General features: G+C 42.6%; 1 protein-coding gene across 7 annotated transcripts in view; it reads right to left on the bottom strand.

Annotated features, from left to right (window-relative positions):
• The window catches only part of sulf2a (sulfatase 2a), a 45,596-nt gene extending 29,575 nt beyond the window's left edge, over window positions 1-16,021 (bottom strand). For 2 of the 7 annotated variants that reach the window (XM_044348653.1, XM_044348654.1), the window contains exons 1-4: window positions 14,972-16,021; window positions 14,779-14,838; window positions 13,923-14,000; window positions 3,946-4,076 (exon numbers count right to left, since the gene is read on the bottom strand). The gene's annotated coding sequence lies outside the window, so the exon portion shown is untranslated. The remainder of the gene's footprint in view (window positions 1-3,945; window positions 4,077-13,922; window positions 14,001-14,778; window positions 14,839-14,971) is intronic. The other 5 variants (XM_044348658.1, XM_044348659.1, XM_044348655.1 and 2 more) reach the window with 3 other exon arrangements.
• Between the last annotated feature and the right edge of the window lie 978 nt (window positions 16,022-16,999).

The raw sequence follows: 16,999 nt of genomic DNA, 5'->3' as shown, positions 1-16,999 counted from the left end.
CTGTTGAGAAAAATTACTTTGAACTCGAGTGAGATCTTGGCTGTGTTCCAAAATGTCCCAATCACTGCTCTTAGCAGCCGCAGTTAATACTGTCATAAATTATTCACAACTGTAACAAAACTGTAGCAAAAGGCCACTGATAACCCCGGGATCTAAAAGCTGATTAGGGGAGGAGATTGGAGCAGGGATTTAATACAAAACTGGGTGATATAGCGGGGCTTTACTGATATCTCTGCTGTTTGATATTGCAAGTGAGAAGGGGCCAGCCACTAGCCGCAGTCTCTCCTGAGACAGATAGGGCAGTGAAGCCCGTACCCTGTGGCCAGCAGGGTATAATTACATTTCCCCATGGGGCACCTCTGCCGCAGCAGCTCAGCCATATAGAGGGAAAAGATTGAAATCTGATTGCACTCGCACATTGCTGTCGAATGCCTGTCCACGCTGGAAATCACAAGTATACACACTGTGCACTCTGAGCAGATATGGCACGCACACAAACACAGAGAAACAGCACAGAATCACATGCACATACAAACACACACCAATGTGCGTCTCCTTATTTGCTCCTATCAGCCGTAGACTACTCTTTCCTCTCTACACGCTGCTGAGTGTCTGAGAGGCGTCGTCAAAGAGCCTCTCCGCTTCTATCATTAGAGACGAGAGAAGCAGCAGCACCGAGATTTACACGCTGATCTCCCGATGCCGCTTCATCGCAGAACCTGTTAACAGCAGCTCATACATACTGATGAACAGGGACTCAGAGGGGGAACACGTGAGTGCTACTTACTGTCAGGCTACTTTTAATGTATGCTAAAGGAGCAATGAAATACTGGTTATGCTGCAGAGTTTTAAGATGAAATATCAGCTAAATAAAAAGTGAATCAGCGTGTTTCCGTCTGTTACCTGTAAAGTATGTGAATATAGGAATATTCCGATAAAACTGATATAGGCTACCTATTCAAGAGGATGCAACAAAATTACATAATTAATTGTGCAGCAGTAACTCAGATACATCATGACATTTAATTGCTGCTTCCCTGCTAAGATGGCATTTGTGTTTTAGTTTTTTTAATTTCTGCTGGAGTGGAGTCATGGCAGCATCTACAGTCTAAGAAGAAGAAGCAGTTATCAAGACATACTCGATTTCATTAATTTCCATCAGCATTTATCACATTTTCTCTTTTTCAATATCTTCCACATCAGCCAAGTGTGAAAACTTTTTTGTGGAATATTTTGGCTTCATTTCGAATTTCTTGTTTTTCCTTAAGCACAAATTACAAATGTGCATAAAAACAGATCGATGGAAACGTACCAACCGGTGTAGCGAAAGACAAGTCAACATGTAGAACGACAAGAAGTGGAACAGATGGAACAAGCAGTAGCTCTGAGAGGGCTGAATGAAGCTAATGGGAGACATTAGCTTTAGGACCCTCTAGTATAACCTCACTGTGTCGAACCACAAAAGGTCAAGGCGGCGGTAAAATGAGCAGACACCGGCGCTGCCCCGGCTGCCTGCAGGCCCGCAGAGACCATGGTGCAGTGTCACCTTGGCTGCTGTCACTGATATCTGCCACCTGTCACCGCGCTGCCCCCGTGGCCAGGGATGTGGCTGCGTTGACAATGGGTTTATCGATAGCTCTTCCTCCTAAGAGGGGCGACGGGGGAACATGTCCTCTGCTTTCATGAACAGCTTGAGTCAACAGCCTCGGCGTGCGGCATTAGCATACAATACATATTCATGCCTGTGTCTCCCTTCAACTGCATCGCCAGCCCTCCTGCACATTTTCCAGCCATTTTTACAAACGGCATGTCAAGCGCCCCATTTTCGCCGGGGGTCCCACATGGCCTCTTATGTATTCACAGCACGGCCGCTGCAAACAACATCAACAGGTCTCAAGGTCGTCACTCCCACTGATTGTGTGTGTGTCTCAGAAAGAAGTGAACAACTCAAGAAGAAAAATGGCAATGAGAAAGATGGGAGCTAAATAAAAACTCAAAATGTGTGTGTATGTGTGTTATATGAGCATGGGTACAAATTTACACCAGTTATATGTAATGCAGTGCAAATAAGTACATCAGTGAGTTTAACCATGCAATTACAGCTTAGTGTGTGTAAACAAAAATCTGAACAAAATGTTATGTACATCTGAGTGCATGCAGGTGCGTTTGTGTGTGTGTGTGTGAGCAGATTGTGTAGCGTGCAGCTGCAGTCTCAACATGCCTGGGGACTAGCTAACAGGTAGACTTAGCAGGAGCATCCTCCTTCAGTCCACTGGCATCTCAGTGAGAAAAGAGGCCAGTTGATGTGGGGGTTAGAGCTTCCATGGCAGAGTGCGTTGTGATAAATAATGAATGCTTAAAGAACAGATCTCAGAAGCTTCCTTACTTCCTTCTATCCCTTCATCCCTCCATCCCTGCATTCATTCATCCATCCACTCATATCGCCACAACACCACGCGGCTCTATCATAAATATTTCAGCCTCTAGGTCAGTGCACTTACCCCCACACCCCCCCCCCTCCCCAATACCATCTCCACTCTGCTGCTCTTAACCACCACCACTTGCTGATGACACAGCCTTTTGACCCATAAAGCTATTGACAAAACACTGATAGTGAGTACATTCACTGGGACTAGCTACGTAGACTAAAGCCGAAAAGGCTTCTATAGGAGTGGCAGCAGCTGCAACTGTTGTAATGGCTACTCTTAAACGACCAGTGTGTGAGATTTAGTGGCATCTAGCGGTGAGGTTGCAGATTGCAACCAAATTAATACACCTCTCCTCACCCTCCTATTCCAGGCGTGTAGGAGAATCTACGGCAAACTCACGAAAAACACGAAAGGCCCTCTCTAGAGCCAGTCTTTGGTTTGTCTGTTCTGGGCTACTGTAGAAACATGGTGGTGCAACATTGCGGGCTCCGTGGAAGAGGACTGGCTCCCTATGTAGATATGAAGGCATTGTTCTACGGTAACAAAAACACAACGATTCTAATTTTCAGGTGATTATACACTAATTAAAACATACTTATGAATATTATATTCCATTTCTGCCAAGTCCGTTCCACTAGATGCCACTAAATCTTACTCACTGGTCCTTTAAACGAATGAATGCTGAGTGGCCGATACCTCCTCGGTTTCTAAAAAAGATCCCCACAAGGTAAACAATCCAAAACTGGACCTGTCCTGACTCTGGAAAAAGTGATATTTTTCCACTGCTGTAGTTGTTGTTTTTGCTCTAATTTTAAACCCCCACACACACATTCAGCAACAGTCAGGATTATATTTGGCTGAGTAAATACAAAGCAATGCTGAGACAATGAATGTTCCATATTTCAAAACACCACGGCGTGTGAATCAGGAAGACAACCAATCACGAATTGGATTCAACACCAAAGAGCTGTGAGAGCTGTACTGACTTGTTTCACTGATTAAAGTGGATTCTCGCAGATTCTCAACACGACAGCAATATAATAACTGTCCTACAGCAGCGTACAAGCTATATAGAAACATCAACATCACTTTAAAAACGGACACTTTTAAACCAAATGCAGACACTGTACATGACAACAGCATCTAGCCCAAAAACTACCAACTTGTTCCACCACATAAACAGCAGCACCTCTCCACGCTGCTCTGATTCTTACTCCGAGAAAAGAGTCCAGTGTGTCCGATGAAAGAGGGGTCTGATCTCTCTTACCCTGATGAGCAGTGCCGTTAGCGACTCCATGCATAAATCTCAGAGGCGAACAGAACGGATCAGAGCATTCAAGTGTAAACTAGGGCAAAGCTCCAGCACTGTACCTTCTACATACGCTACTCTGGAAGCAAGTCCTGTGGAGGAACAAGCTGATCACATACTGAGGGATACACACGCTGCCCTCTGTCATCTATCAAGAAATGCACACACATATACACACATGCACACACACAAGAAAAATTCACACACCTGTTCTGACCAGTCTAGTACCATCCAGTCTTGTCCGGTCCGTTCAGATCCGGTCTCTTGCGCTGGCAGAGTGAGGAGCTCGTCTCACCCCCCACGCAGCCCGGTGCAGACAGCTCACTGTTATAGATGCACTGACAAGTGAAAGGAGGGAGGCGTGGTGTCACATGAGATAAATAAAAGAGGGAGGGAAAGAGGGAGGAGAGAGGCTCCCTCAATCTACAATTCAATTTCGCCCTCACTCCCTTTTTCGGCAGCCTTTCTGTCCTCTTCTCTTTCTCTCCTCATTTAGCATATTCTGGCTGTTGCTCTATCTCTCCCTCTGCTTTTCCATCTTCCTCTCTCTCTGTTATTCCTCGCCTGCTCTCCCTGTTTCTATTAGTTTTAGCTTTTCTTCTCGTGTGTTGCTTCCTGTTTCTTCTCTTTCTCTACTCTTTCACATTTTCCTCTGCCTCTTCCTCTCTTTCTCTCTAGGCTCTCATTCAGCAGTAGTGTGTGTGTGTGTGTGTGTGTGTGTGTGTGTGTGTGTGTGTGTGTGTGTGAGACAGTGAAACAGGGCAGCTCCGGCCATCTGCTGGAGCCTGTGAGCTTCACCTATTCACAGTCTCATAAAGGCAGAGGCACACAGAGGAGTGAGAGAGAAAGGAATGGGAGGGAACGAGGGATCAATCTTAATGCTGCAGGGGTGGGGAGGGAAGGCACAGCCTGGCACACACACCATATCTATCAGGCTGGCACCTCTGAGGCGAGCTGGCGTGGGCACGCCTGCTCACTGGGTCCGGGCAGCACGGGGATTTGGCTCACAGTGCATGGGCATGCAGATAGAAAAGAAAACGCACACCCAAATCAATTTATACACAGGCGCACAAAAGGTATATATGGGTGACTTCACACACACACACTCTCTCTCACACAAATCCACAAAACCAATTTCCTCTTTGACAAAACAAACAGGATCTATCAAGACGGATAATCCTACAAACTCAAAGAGACGTGGGGACGGAGGACAGGGGACAATTCAACAAACTCACACAGACGCACAAACAAAACCTGCCCTGAATCCTTCCATCACAACAGAGCTAAAGTAAGCTTTTCCTGCTTGGTTTAAGCCAGGTATTTCTCCTGAGTGCCCGTGTCACTTCCTATCCCCTGACCAGGAGGGAGAGGTGCGGGGGAGGGTGGCGGAGGGTGGAGGCATCCATCACTGTCCACAGCAGCCGTCCCATGATGGATGCGCCTGTTTATCCCTCTCTGCAGGTTATTTAGATGCAGTCACAGCCAGAGAGATTAGTGATGGAGAACCTCTGCACCTCCTCGCCTCTCCTCCCACCCCATCTAATCAATAACGCTCTTATCTATTATCTGCATTTCGAGGTATTTCTCCATGGAAATTTGAAGCATGGTGAGAAAGAGAGATTAATTGTCCACCCCCTCTCAGTGTTTTCAATTACAATGCCTTCAATGGATCATCTATCTGTCAGCTTGGCACACAACGGTATTTGTGTCACCGCAAAGAGATGAAACCATGCTGCTCTGAAAAAATCAAACAGCATTTTTTCCTGGCCATGACTGTCCCTTGCAGATGCAAAAAAACTATTCAGAGGCAGGGATTTGCATTGCATTTGAGGATAAAGAATATTTTATTTTCTGTTTCAATGTCAGGTGCATTCAACACTAATCCTGGTAAAAAAAAACAAACATTGTCATTCAAGCCAATCAGACCCACGAGCCCTTTGTAAGAATGGATTAGCCTGTTCTAATACTATTCATTATTATCTTAAAACAAACTATACTACTGGAAAATTATTATTATTATTTTCCACCACGGTATGCATATCAGATGATGTCTGAGACTGTGAGACTGCTTACATAAAGGAGGCATCTAGATGCTCTAATATGCTGGATTACAGACAATGCCCCAGAGACGGCCATGTTTTTCCTGAGCGGTGCCGACATGCCAACACAGCAGCCCAGTGACACCACTTTAGCACATGGTTTATTCATGCTCCAGCTCCCTCTCTCTGATCGCTCTCACGCACACTTAAGCTGTGTCATCTCACTGACTTCTAATTGGGTTTAGCACAGATCAACAGATGCATCCTCAGTCCAACCGCTGTATATGAACAGGGTAAAGTTTCCTCATGTAAACTACCATTACAGGTTGATATCTTATATATCAACCACACAGGCTTTAATGGAGGAACCAGAGGAAAATCTCCACAGTGGGTCGAGATAAATTGAAAGACAAAACAAACAGAGACTAACACAAAATGAATACAAATGTCTGCATGTCTATAGAGAGGGTTCAGTCCTTGGGGAACACATTTAGCATTTCTGTTTTCTGCTCCATTGGACACAAAGTGGGCGAGGCCACCTTTGCATGATAGTACGTAGGCAGGTGCATAAATAAGAATGAATGATTTCTATTCTGATAGTGCAGAAAGACAGCTATGTTCTATCCTGCTGAGATATTGTCCTTGGCTGGGAGTGTGCTGTTACAAATGAATTTGTTCCTTTTCTGCACTGTGTGTGCCAGGCTGATAAAAATATCCCCTGTCAGCTGGCTGCGTGAAGAGGGGAGGACTCAGTGCAAATGAGGCAGACCCCCTCACTGTCTTCTCCTTCTCGCCAGCTCTCTCTATCTCTGAGAGCACTCCTCCTATTATTCTCTGGGTTTGGGCTAGATGGTTCAAGGCTGAGTTCCCTCCACCACCACACACAGTTCCCCCCGCACCATGCCTCCATCCATTCTGTGATTCCCTGGATGAATATGTGTGTGTGTGTGTGTATGTGTGTATGCCAGTGGGTCCTGTGCATTGTGACAACTCTATATCACCATAGCTACATTATGGAGAGAAACAAAGATAGAGAGAGGAATAAAAAAGGGAGAAGCAGTGGAGAAGAACCCAGGAGCTGACAATGTGGGGACTCAAGGACACAGGATTGACAGAACTAAGGATGAGAGACGTCCTGGCACCATGGAACAATTCTCCTGAAAATAGCACAGCGGCTACTGCAGGTAGAATAGTAAAAAGGCCGTCTAACCTGTAAGCATAGCTGCATCCTCCTGCTCAGTTCTTACAGGCTCAAACATATTTAATAAATATGTCTTCAATATGAGATAAAAACAACACTCCAACACACACAAACATTAGAAGCATGTGTCCAGAGGACAACAGTCTTGGCTAATTACAAATGCAAATAGTTGAATCAGTCACATTCTGCAGCTGTGCTCATTGCTCCTGGACTCCGCTCGAGGTCCCGTGGTGCAGGAGGTCGTCAGAATGCCAGGCAGGGATTAGCCGAATACCCCGACATCATTACAACCCGGCAATGATGCACGCCACACATCATCCTGTCACGTCTAATGTATTCTCCCGCTTATGTATTTCATCCCTTCTGTCACCGTCACATCACACTATACCATTGAAAATATAAATAGTTAATAAGTCGGTTATGAGCAACCATCGTTTTCCAGCAGTTGGTTCTGTATCCTGAGGTGATGTGATAATTCATTCATGAGTGTCCCACAACTCTGAGTGGCACAATTAAAGAGAATAGAGTCTTCAGCAAAGTTTCCTCCGTTGCAGATTTCAAATTTAATTGCCAGGCTGTTGGTCACAGACGTTTTTCAGACAGAGGAACGTCTGGATGAAGTCTCTGACTAAAAGCTTTGCAACAAAACGTGAAATCTCCAACAGAGCAAGTGTAAAAGAGCCTTTGTCCTCCTTAATTGTACTACAGAGTGTAGATTTTCCTGTAGCACCCTCCTGAGACTGTCTGCGATGTGTTTAAGTTCTCCTCGTTCTTGTAAAGTATCTCTGGAAATGACAAGGACAAATAACAACACAGGCAGATGTGCAGACGGACATAAATCTAAGGAAAAACAAAAAAAAAAACGCCAACATGGTGTCCCAGCTGCATATGTATATTTATTCTAACAACATTTTGAGTATGTAGTGCATTCATACTGGAAAAATGTCCAACTAAGGTATACTTAAAAAAGTCAGAATTTCTACTTAAGTGTCAAATTTGATTAAGATGGATACCGTCGTCCCACGATGCAATGCACAACAGAAATAAAAGAGCTGCTGACAGCTGGAAAAAAGGAAAATAAAGACTTTTCTAACATGCGCACATTTTGGTTGTCATAGCAGGACGGGCACAGGTGTTACTAATCACATTAACGAGGAATAACGAGGGCTACAAGCCATTAAGGTCTCCTTTTAGCTATGTAAGTGATCTACTACACACAATATCAGCGCCATGGAACTGAAACACAGCCATTAGTAATCCTATTAGTTACACCAAGTTTGAAATTTTGTTCCCAAACTGCAGCTTCATTGACGTCCCACATGGCTTGTATCATTCCTTGTTAGTACAAAACACTACAGCACATTGATTTCTCGTGTTCTCCATCTGCCAAAACAGTATGTTGTCAACATTAGTACATGGTGAATTAGTACATAGTAATTAGAAATGGGACACCCTGTCAGTCCTGCTGACGGAGCCCGTGTTGTTTGATGATCAGCCAGCAGGGGGAAGTGTATTCAAGTCTGGAAGGAATAAATCTTCCACTGAGCATTAGGGGTTTATAAAAAACATTGAAGCATCATTTTAAGGTTGGAGAGACAACTGCATTGATTTGAAAAGTTGATTCATTTCTGCCGTATATTTTATTCTGTATATTTTTTCACTGCAGTACTAATGTTGAAACCTGTCTGCCTGCTCTGACATATTTCTTCTTCTGTTCACGCCTCGTCCCCCACGTACTAGCACATACTGAGCCGTTGTTTGTCCTTGGATATAAATGTGAGCCTTTGAAATAGTGCTTTTCTCTATTGTTAACATGTATTTAGTTATTGTTGAAAGAATCAGTTTAGTCACCTTTTACAATTCACATTTGTAGAGCTTTTGCACTGTTTGGAGGCATTGAAATTCACATCAAGTTGAGTCAAATCATGAGCAGAATGTATCGTTTTAAGATGAATCAAATCTTTGCTGAAAGAACTGAAACCAAATTGAAATGTTGTATTCCCTTTGATATAGTGCCAGCATATGTGTTTTTTATCTATATTACTAAAGAGAAGAAAAATCAAAGCATCTTTTACAGACAAGCAACATGAACTGGTCAAACTTTAGAAGTGTATTCAGCTCAATATGCCTGTTCATAAACTAACCGTAAAGAAAGTTATAGTGAAAAAAAAAAATCAGAGCAGATTGGATCAGTCCTGCACACACACTCCGTTCCCATCTGTCCATGTGCGGCAGGCATTGCAGAGGTTGAGGAACCGTTAGCAGACCGTGGGATCCAGAGATCAAAGAGCGGCCCCCTGTTGAGGTCTGTGGTCCCGAGGAACACAAGCCGCTATGGGCTAGAGCCAGGATCTCATCTCCAGCTAATTAACTAAAACCCCTTTGACGCTGTTATTTGCATTCCTAATGTACAGCACTCAGTGTAATATCTGCCACACATATTAAATAAGAAGCGCTTGTGGGTTTGTCTAACAAGGCACCCCAGTGTTTTTAGCACAAATACATTTGTAATCACTTTAAAACGTTGTGAGGGCGGCTACACAGAAGAACTGAATTACCCTGAAACAGTGATGAATTTCACAATATGATTAAATGAACATTTGTGTGAACTTGCTCGATTCACATGTTCAACTTTTTGTTCATTTTAATCCGGACCACCACATGCATACTTGTGAACACACATAAATATGCATGCACACAGTCACACAGGACCCTCACTGAAAACACACACCTTGCACGCCCACAGTGAAGTTTTCAAGCACTCTCAAGAGCAGCTTTCCAATCTCAGGACTCAGTGGAGTGAGAGAAGGGCCTGAATTATAAATCAGGGGGCTTTAAACGACTATGTAGATTAGCAAGCAGTCATGTTTGGTGTCTTCAATAATTAATTACTTGTTTGTACCAAAGTGGACCTCGCCTCTTTTTTGTATTGCTCTGCGTGTCTGCAAACAAACACTCACTGGCATGCAATCAGGAGCTGCCAAGGGGTGAGGAGCGCTCCTGAATAAGCCTGGTGTCAGTGCTGATATCACGACAAAAGGTCACTGCTGCATGGAGGGGGGGGGGGGCGTTCTCATAGTGTGTGAGTATGTACATTTTTATACTTATTTCTCAGATAAAACTCTTGAAAGTGAGGATGTTTTGCTTGCCTGGACATTTCCCAGAGGCTAGTTTTGGGTTTGAGCGTAGCTCTGACGATTAGGAACAGATTTAGGTTTGTAGATGAGTAAGTTATCGCTAGCAAGTCTGTGTTAAGTCCTCGTTGTGTGTGTATTTGAACATGCACACCTATTAGTAAAGACAACTGTTAACTGAGTTTCAGCACTCTGTAAGTATATGGACCAATGTCTGCCAACAGTAACACCAGCCAGCTACAGCAGAGTGACACCTGTAAATCAAACTGTCACAATACAGCAGCCTACGTCGTCTCTCCATCATGTCCTAAAAAATGTAAGACAGACCTCCTCTCCTTATCTCAGCCCTCTGGCCATCTCTCCATGGCCGCCCTGAAACAGCCCTGTAAGCAGACTAAAGACAAGTGGGAGGATGAAATGGTATCCCGCTCTCCCCCGTGAGGGAGCAAAATGATGAATTGTGTAAAATCTTATTTGGCACCTCATATTAAAGAAGTCAGAGATTAAACCCGCAAAGCAAAAGGCAAAAAAAGAGCTGATGCAGACAGAGCAGAGGAGGACCCATTAGAGAAACGCTCCTGTCTGTCTTTTCTGTCCGGCTGGGTGACACCTCGCTCCTTAATGAGCTGTCTGAAGTTAAAACAGGAGAAATACCAACACAATAAATTACCAGGCTCATCGCTTCCTGTTTGCCTCCACTCAGATGCGGCTGAGTAATCTTTCTATCTGGCCTCGTACCATCCAGAATGAGATTCTGTCAAATCACATTCTACAGTCCTTGGGCCCATTTGCATAACTACGTTCGATGTTTCCAGCCAAACTGGTGACATGTTTTTCTGCAGTTAATTAGATTTTGGAATTAGTTTTCCAAAAAGAAAAAAAAAAAAAAAAACACAAGATGATTTTTTTCTCTGCTTGGTCTTCTATTCCCATTTGGAAGTGACAAGATAAAATTGTATATAAGGGTAATTGCATGGCTGTGCTGGAATTAGAGCTGGAGAGAGAAGGTATTTTTGCAGTTAAGGAGCTAATACTCTATTCCAATTTCTGTCTGTTTAGCATGCAGGCTCTGAACTGTTCCCTCTGACATGGCAAACCTCATTAAGATAGAGCAAACTAATTCACTTGAGGACGAAAGCTAATTCTCCATATCTTTTTGTTCTTCTTAGAGATATAGAGACAAACTGAAATTGGGTCTTAGGGGATATGCACACTTGAAGGTAGAGCTCTTTCCCAGCTCTTATCGTTACACATTTACTGTAGATTAAAGCGAAGAAGGGAGAGAACATAACCTTAAGCTCCCTTTGAACTGGCACTGTCAGAAATAGAGGAGGCTCTGTACGGCAAGCCCACACTGGACAAAACTGTCAAGAGTATGGACATCCGAGCTGCACGGGATCAGTCCGCTCATTCTTGCTGATGAAGCACAGCTAGCCTTTTAATGAAGCGGCGGAGGAGAACAGGGAAGAGGAGAGAAGGATGGAGGGAGACTAAAGGAAGGAAGCGCCGATGCTGGGCCTACGATGGGCAGACATCCATTAAACAAGCACTCAGCATGGGATGTGACATTTACCGAGAACAGCCAAATGCCATGGCAATTAATCAGGGTGCTGAATGCCAGCTGTATCAATACCCCTAGTTCACGGTCATGGGCACACTTGAGCATGCAGAAAGAAACACACACACCTGAAAAAAGATACTTTTCTCTGTTTTCACAGGAAGAGCACAATGTGGATAGAGCGCTGCGGCTTGTCTCTAACCTTAATATTATTTGAATGTCTCAAACTAGGACGCACACGGAGAAATGGAATGAATACATCACTCGCACAATCACAGAGTAAGGCCTGGGAGATGGCACACATTTTACTCTGCAGGGAGTTGCAAATTGCTTTTGAATAACCGAGGTCTAATTGACAGGAAAAGAATGCGCTGTCACTTAGCTAGTGCGACTGTCATTAACACATTTTTCATTTTGTACATGCTCCGAGGCATTATTGTTTTGTTGGCCTCAATCCCTCCCCGGTGCAGTGAATATGTTTTAAAATGGTTGTGAGCAGAATGTTGTTAGCTACACAACACTCCCCGAGGGGAACAAAACACAAGAACAATTGGCTCATTAGAAGCAGAAACACTTCAAACCACAATGTGGCTGGAACACACTCAGAGGAGAGACAAAGTCAGGGAGGGAAGAGCACAGATGGATGGATAGGAGAGACTGGGAGGGAGACAAAGGCACACCAGCAGAGGAGAGGCAACCTTGTGTTCAACACACAGCGAGCTCAGCGTGCACTAGAGAATTCAACTGTGGAGATGAGGTGAATTTATAACGCACATGAAAAGGCTGAGGAGCGAGGTGCAACACATAATTAGATTAGAGTAATCTGATTATCACTTGCACTACCTGCAACGACATATTGTACGCTTATAATGAGTACAGGAATAATCACATTACTCATACTTCCATGAATTTACTCATAGAGATTTATACAAGGTAAAGCACATTTACACTGAGATTTGACATACCTTGAAAACATTTGTAGAGGACTTCTCACCTGTCTCTTGACTCTATATGTTAGAATTTAACTTGTGGCTAACTAATAATTAGTTACAGTGGGAGACAAAGAGTAACATAGAGTTTTCAAAAAGGTTACATCCCAGATTTTAGGTAATTAGCAAAGGTGGAAAGTTAATAAGTGCAGTCACTTACTTCATACTTATAATCTATTTCTTTAAAAAAAAAAAAATCTCTGTTGTAGTTACAGGTGAATTTGCAGATACAAACATACAATACACTCAGTAAGTATCTGGGAGCAGCTACAACATTAAAGGATAAAGCTGGCGATGTTTTCTATATTTTTCTTATTGTCAACAAATCTCGTGTACAGAGCCAAACCAACAATGAACTGATCCTACTTACAAGTATTGTGTGTGTATCCAAAGCCTGATATATCTTATTCCGCTGTGCTGTAGAGCTCTGTTGTTGTCCAAAAACTATTTAAAGCACGTCAGTGAGTCATATCACACAGTGGGTGACACGTTCCTTCGCCACAAAGATTACGGTTACAGCAGTTTGCTTAGAAATGGCTCCAAAGAATAATACCAGCCATTATGTTTTCAGTCTCAGGAGAGAGGTTCCTTGTGCGGCAGACACCATTATGCAGGAACACGGTTCTCTCTACAGAGCTTCGCTAGCTTGTTGTGCTACATATGACAACCTCTTAAATTTGTGCTACCTTACAAATGTCTCAAAGAACTTCAGTTAAAAGTCAAGAGGTTGTGTTATGTAGCAGAGCAAACTAGCGAAGCTCTCTAAACAAAACCCCGTTCCCACACATGCGCAGCAGCATCTGCCGTACAAGGAACCTCTCTCCTGAGACTGAAAACATAATTGCTGTTATTACTCTTTGGAGCCATTTCTAAACAAGCTACTGTAACCGTAATCTTTGTGGTGAAGGAACATATCACCCAGTGCAGCTGTGTGGCTCATTGACATGTTTTTACCACTTTTTGGACAACAACAGAGGTCTGGGGCACAGAGGAATATCAGGCTTTGGATACACACACAATACTTTTAAGTAGATCAATTCATTGTTGGTTTGGCTCTGCACGAGATTTGTTGACAACAAGAAAAATATAGAAAACTGCCAACTTTATCCTTTAAACTGCTGATTAGATTTTAACAATCTGAAGAGGGCCATTCCTCATAATGATTACTGTTACATCTTACTACTAATACTTCTGTAATTTGTCTTTTTGAGTAAAATTTTGGAAATGATTCTATATATTTCCATAATCAGTAATCTCTCCTACCTTGTGTGCATGACTTCAGCAGCTCAGCTCAGCCTCTCTCTGGTTGAGGCCTCTGTCAGGCAGAGCTGCTATAAAAATCTATAAAAAGGATAAGAGAGTATTTGTAATTCTGTGAGTGAATGACCTTACTGTGACAGCCGCTCTGAGACACGGATGTCCCAAATACACCAAACAACTGGCCGAGCCATGCCACTGACCTGTGTGTGTGTGTGTGCGTGTGTGTGCGTGTGTGTGTGTGTATGTGAGAGAAAGTGCAAGAGAAGATCACAGAAACAGTGGGAGTATTTTATGACAGACACCAGCCCGTCTCTCTCCTTGGCTGGGTGTCTTGAGGCAGACTGGAGGAAGCTCAGGCTAAAACAGCTCTCGAGGTCTCTAATGTTTTGTATAGAGATTAGAGTAATATTTTCCAGGACATATTCATCTATAATTCATTCGGTCTATTGAATCACCAAACATCGCTCACAGTCTATTAATATCAAATTCACAGACTTACAGTCTGATGTAACTGTTCCTCTGCATGCAAGACAACTCTGCAACCGCAAAAACTGAATTCACAATGTTTGTTAACCTTGTAAACCCCAGAGTAAATTTAAGTCACAAGTTAAAAAATTGAAACACTGCCTCAGGGTACTTTACTTTTCATTTGACTTAACTTTTAAAAAGACATTCATCGAGAAACTAGTACCAACCTATTATGGATACATAGGTTATTTTAGATGAATTAGCTTGTTTTTACAGGTGATAATTATTAGTTTCCTTTGTCCTTATGGAAAGTTTTTAGTTTTAGTTTAGTTTCACGTATTAAGCGTTGAAATGAGACAAATGTAGACCTTTACACCTGTTTACATTCTACTTGCTGTTTGTGCTTCATCCATCTTCTCCTCGGCCTGATGTTGTTCCACAGCGCCCTCTACTGATATACCAAAGTGAAATGAAAAGAAAAATACATTTTTCCAGTTTTAATCCTGTGTCCCTGTGTTATTAGTTCATTTATCTCTTGTTATATGCCAAATATATGTCAAAAATCAGTATCAGAGTATACTTACATCAAAATCCTTGTCTTTTCTCTTCCTGTAAAACAAATGTTGGATGACTCACTCACAGGCTTTTACAAAAGTTCATCCAATAAAATGGGACTTTGGATGAGTAGCTCGCCACACCGGTCATATAAAACTGCACTTCACTGTTTATGGGTCGTAGCAGCTAACAGAGTAATATGGAGAGAGACAGGAGGAGATGTGTGTGAGGTGTATGTGGAGCCAACAGTCCTCTCTAGCTCCGGCTCTACAGAGCCCCTCTGGGGGACGTTCACTGCGGATGCAGCGGCCTCTTCAGTGATGGCAGTCAGAGGTTGGTTAGCTGACCTCAGAGCTCGCTCTAAACCACAGGGTTTCACTCAGGGACCATTAATAAATTACTGTTTGAAGTGCTTTAGTGCTTCTTCTATTATATATTAATATTTTTTATGGAAATTTTATTCAAAAACGTCTCCTACTTCCCTCTTCTTCTTTGTAAATGCTATTCAGGTGCATTACTACTACCTGCTGTTCCTCAGGATTTCAGTCAACTTGACTCGTTGTACAGTCCTGCCTCACATTGGTGAAATTTAGTTTTATATGTTTCTTTTTCATAATTCTATACTCATATTGTGCCTCTCAAAAATGTAGAAACATGTTGTTCAGTTTGCTACAGCCACTTTGCTCTGTTGACTTTTTTCATGTGTTCCTTGTTATGTTAGTTACAATATAAAATAGAAGAAGCACTAATTCAATCCAATTATGCATGCGCGAAATTTCAGAATGAGACTTCCCCTTGAGAGAGACTTGGTTAGACACAATAACAAACAGACAATAGGTCAAGAAAAAGAATTCTAAGTATCTAACAATCTGAGCCTGTCAGTGGTAAAAACAAGCACTTTTAGTGGACATACATTGACAGGGAGCTATGGTCCCGTCGGATTACGTTGCAGCCCGTTTCGCGGCTGTTGGCTGCAGCGCTCTCGTTCAATACTGGACCAATTTCAAAAATCGTTGTCCTCATTAGTCAGTTGGACACAAATGATAGGAAAATAGGGTCCGAGTTTAAAAAATACCAAAAGCCCCCCCCCCCCCCCCCCCCCCCCCAAAAAAAAAAGTTTCAAAAAAGTGAGGTCACTGAGCAGACATAAGCTAATGTTTAGTGAGTTAGCGTAATGATATTTAAATTGTTATTCGATCACGGGGTGTGCTTCGACCAGTGATTCAACATAAAGTCTTTTCCATGTAGATATTTTTATTTTTGTCATAGCAGGAAAAGCACAAGTTATAACATGATAACTCCATAACATTAAGGTGTTGTATGACTTACCATTTGAGACAAAGACAAATATGCACAATATTTGGTCACTAGAACTATCACTGTAATCAATGTTATCAGTTGCACTTTTCCTGCTACTACATTTAAAATTGATGCCATTAAAAACAGGTTTGTATTTAACTGGTTTTATAGGCTACAGTGCTCACCAAGTTAGTCCAGATTAGTTGAAATATGTAGGAAGTCTGGTAGAATTCTCAGGTCATTTTCACATTAACCCCTTTGACGCACAAGAGGGCGCCACCAGTTCATATTATTCTCACAAGTAGCAGGTCCAAGCAGGCAGGATGAGACTGGCTCTGGTTTAGTTTCAGCTGGCAGGACAGGGAAAAACGTGTGAATGTATTTGTGATGTTTTACATGACATAAAGACAGTTTGTGCTGTAGTTGACTAGGTGAGTGAATTTACATTTTTGAGGTGTGTGGGATAATCTATCATAATAACTTAATCCTGTTACCTCAATCAGAAAATCTTCTTTTTGTGGAAAGAGCACTTTAAATAATCTGTGGATTTAGTTACTGTAGCTGTAGGTGGCAAATATTCACCTTAATCTGTACACACACCCAGTCATAGCCTCCTTTAAATCTTAGACTTTAATGCCTCAAACATTACTTACTTTACACAAGAAGGATTTTGGTGTCCAAATTTGATGTGGTAATGGTATAACTTAGCCAGTTTATAATCATTATGGATAAATGCTGCATCATTCAAGAGTTTATGA

This window comes from Thunnus albacares, chromosome 4 (genome assembly GCF_914725855.1).
Source record: "Thunnus albacares chromosome 4, fThuAlb1.1, whole genome shotgun sequence".
In the NCBI taxonomy this organism is placed as follows: domain Eukaryota; kingdom Metazoa; phylum Chordata; class Actinopteri; order Scombriformes; family Scombridae; genus Thunnus; species Thunnus albacares.
Note: the sequence above shows the minus strand (reverse complement) of the source record. Positions and strands in the feature narration are given on the sequence as shown.